The following is a 3,891-nucleotide window of genomic DNA, read 5'->3' on the forward strand; positions in this document are numbered from 1 at the left end:
AAAAGACATCCAAATAGACCTATTTCTCCTGAAACCACAGTATCTTATCCTCTTAATCTCTAAGGGTGAAATATTCTTGTAGACAAAAGAATATATTACTCTGAAAAAGACAAAAGTATTGCTCCTGAATATGCTAACTTCAGTTCAGATTCCCAAGATCCCATATGACATGATAGAAGGAGAGAACTGACTCTCAAAAGTTATCCTCTGATTTTTACATGTGTACCAAAACACAGAAGCATACACGACAAATCAATCAATCAATCAATCAATCAATCAATCAATCAATCAAATTGTTAGATTTTCTATTTGGTTTTGTTTATTACAGACAGTCTCATAGAGCTCTGGCTGGTCTGGAACTCACTACATAGACCAGGCTGACCTTGAACTCACAGATACCCACCTGCCTCTTGAATATTAAGGATAAAGGCATGTACCACCACACTTGACAAGAAATACAATTTAAAAATTCTCATATTAAAACAGTGCTGAACATTCAAAAGACAGTGTAAATTGTACTCACTGATGAAATTAAATGGTAATTATTCTTACCAAGTTATGTAAGACAGTTTGCTGTCTACATAAGGTATTAAGTAATCACTAAATAAATGTGGCTTTTGGATATTTTTCACTAAGGGATATTTGATATAGATCATTTTTATCACATCACAATGTACAAGGATGTCAATTTTTTTTTTTGGAGACAGATTCCAGGCTGGCCTCAAACTCCAGATCCTCTTGCCTCAGCCTCCCTAGGACTAAGGTTACAGGTGTACCCAACCTTATGCCAGGCTTTAGAATATCTAGGTTCAAATGATTTAAAGCAGCAATTTTTTTCTTTTGGAGGGACAGAGTTTTGCCCCTTAGCCCAGACTGACCTCACACTCACAGAAATCCCCTCACGTCAGTCTTCTAAGTGCTGGGATTACAAGTGTCCTACCATGACTAGCTTCAAATAATTTTTTAGTAGAAACAGATATAAGACTGCTTAATTTTAAAGGTAGTATTTTAATTGCACTTTATTTGTAGCTACTTGTGTTGATGGCTTAAGTTTTTTTTTTTATTGAGCTCTACATTTTTATTTGCTCCTCCTCCCTGCCTCTCCCCTCCCCTTCAACCCTCCCCCAAGGTCCCCATGCTCCCAATTTACTCAGGAGATCTTGTCTTTTTCTACTTTCCATGTAGATTAGGTCAATGTATGGTTTAAGCTTTTAAGTTGAAGAGTCTCAAGAAAATATCATTTTCTTTCTTATTTACCCTTTGTTTGTCTGATATTACTATTGTTTGGAAAGGTCAGATTCTAACTTAAACTTGGAATAGCCAAATGGCTCTTACTCCACAGGAGACATTATTTAAGGGTTTTCAGAGTGTACATAAGCCAAAACAATTGTAGAATAAGTATACCCTGTGTATCCAAAGAAAAGAGACAATCACAGTTGTTAACTGAAATCCCATGATCAAACACTGCAACATTAACATACTTTGGACAAAGTAGTTTTTTTCAGTGAATAGAGGATCCAATGACTCTGTAGTTTTTTAAAGGGCCATTCTTTTATTTTGGCTGTTTGTTGTCATTGTTCTTTGAGATAGGGTCTGGTCATGTAGCCCAGGCTGACCTCCAACTCTCAGTCTCCCTGCCTCCAACTGTATGCTGTCAGTGATTATAGTCATGCACCACTATGCATGGCTAGACTTAAAAATCCATTCCTATAGTTTCACAAAGCTATGGTTAAAAGTAATTAGCAGGATTATTTCACTAAACTCTTTTAATTACCTGAGGTATAGAAATAAAATTATTAAAAATGCATGAGATCACTCAGTAGGAAAATTGTCTCTTACTTTTCCTGTTCTGAATTAGCTGGTTTGATAATGCACATGCTGTTCTTGATGCTCTTGCTTTCATTGGAGAGCATCGACAGTAACCTTGCAGGCTTGTGATTTTCCATGACTTTATTGTTTTATGTGCAAGTTGTTGAATTTTAAATTCACTTGTTTTAAGAATGTCTGTGTCATGGCACAAATCTCCCATGAGCACATAGCTGATGAATTTTTACAGACATGATTTTATTCTACATATGCTGCTAAGCCATTTTACGTATCTGTCAGCAGATTGTCTAAAACATGTGAGCCAGTGAGAGCCATCCTATCCTCTAGACATGAAATTTCTATTTCTCTTTACTCCAGGATTGGAATACTTAAAAGGGAAACTTAGACAGTGGCAAGGAAAGCATTTTTTGTTGGCCTTCTTTTTTGGTGAAGTGAGAGAAAATGCATAAAAATGATTTTATGAACTCGTAATATTTTGAATCCTTTTAGATTCAAGACAAAAAGACCACCAAGGAAAGGATCAAGAGTGTTAACAAATAGGAACTTGAGTTTTAAAACTTGTTTTTTTAAAAAATATTTATTTATTTAAATATTTATTTATTATGTATACAATATTCTGTCTGTGTGTATATCTGTAGGTCAGAAGAGGGCACCAGACCTCATTACAGATGGTTGTGAGCCACCATGTGGTTGCCGGGAATTGAACTCAAGACCTTTGGAAGAGCAGGCAATGCTCTTAACCACTGAGCCATTTCTCCAGCCCCCTAAAACTTGTTTTTTAATAATAAGTAATAAACAATACTTTTCCAATATATACAAAACCAAGAATCATATGTCTCTTGGGACTGGGGGTGCTTACTTGACATGTGTGGGGCCTAGAGCTTGTTCTCAAGCACAAAATCACATACCTCTGAAACACTCTCTCTCTCTATCCACTTTGAGAATTAGGAATCCCTGCCAAATTGTATCCCCTCTGCTCTCTCTATAGAAATGGTTACTAACCTAAATTAGTCCTTATTGTTGCCTTGCTTTCCTTCATAATTTTATTCCATATATTACATCTTTAGTGATTTATGTCTGGGTAAACTTTACACAAGTAGTTTCATGACACAGGTACTTTAGGGGACCCATTTGTTTTCTCTCTCACCATCATGTTATGAAGATTGGTTCATATTATTTCATGTAGCTGTTACATAATTCATCTTTATTGCTGAAAACATTCTATATTATGACTACAATGCGTTTCTACAACCAATCTTCTAAGAATACTTGACTTATTTAAAGGTTTCATCTATTACAAAAAGTGATGCCTGGATGAACTGGGGGCGGGGATGGTGGGTAAAGGAGAGGGGATGGGATGGTTGAGCTCGGGGAAGAATAGAAAAGGATAACAATGAAAGAGACTATAGCACACATTTTCATTGTTCCGAATAAAAACCCAGAGTCAGATATTAGTGGGTGAAAGCTGAAAGATCAGAGAAGCAGAGTGGCCAGCCACTAGAGAGACCTTTCACCTCTACTGAATCCTCAGACCAAAAGGGTGATCCTGTCCTCAGACTGCATCCTCTGACTGACTCCTTCAGATCGCACCTTTTACTGAGTCCTCAAACTGCATCATCAGACTGACTACTTCAGACTGCAATGAGCTCTTGTCTCCTCTCGCCTTATATGGCTCTCTCTGCCCAGCCGTACCCCCTCCTGTCTCCACCTCTGACTGACTACTTCAGACTGCAATGAGCTCTTGTCTCCTCTCGCCTTATATGGCTCTCTCTGCCCAGCCATACCCCCTCCTGTCTCCACCTCCCTAGTACTGCGATAAAAGGCATGGGATCCCAAGTGCTAGGATCACCTTTGTGTGAGCTCTGTTTTTATTTTAGACTGGATCAATTTTGGGTAGCCAGGGTGACTTTGAACTAACAGAGATTTGTCTGCCTCTGTCTCCCAAATCCTGGGATTAAAGGTGTGTGCTACCACTGCCTGGTCTCAAGTGGTTTAGCTCTGCACTCTGATCTTCAGGTAAGCTTTATTTGTTAAAACACAAACAAAATATCACCACAAAAGACA

This window comes from Microtus ochrogaster, unplaced genomic scaffold, assembly GCF_000317375.1.
Source record: "Microtus ochrogaster isolate Prairie Vole_2 unplaced genomic scaffold, MicOch1.0 UNK57, whole genome shotgun sequence".
Taxonomy (NCBI): Eukaryota; Metazoa; Chordata; class Mammalia; order Rodentia; family Cricetidae; genus Microtus; species Microtus ochrogaster.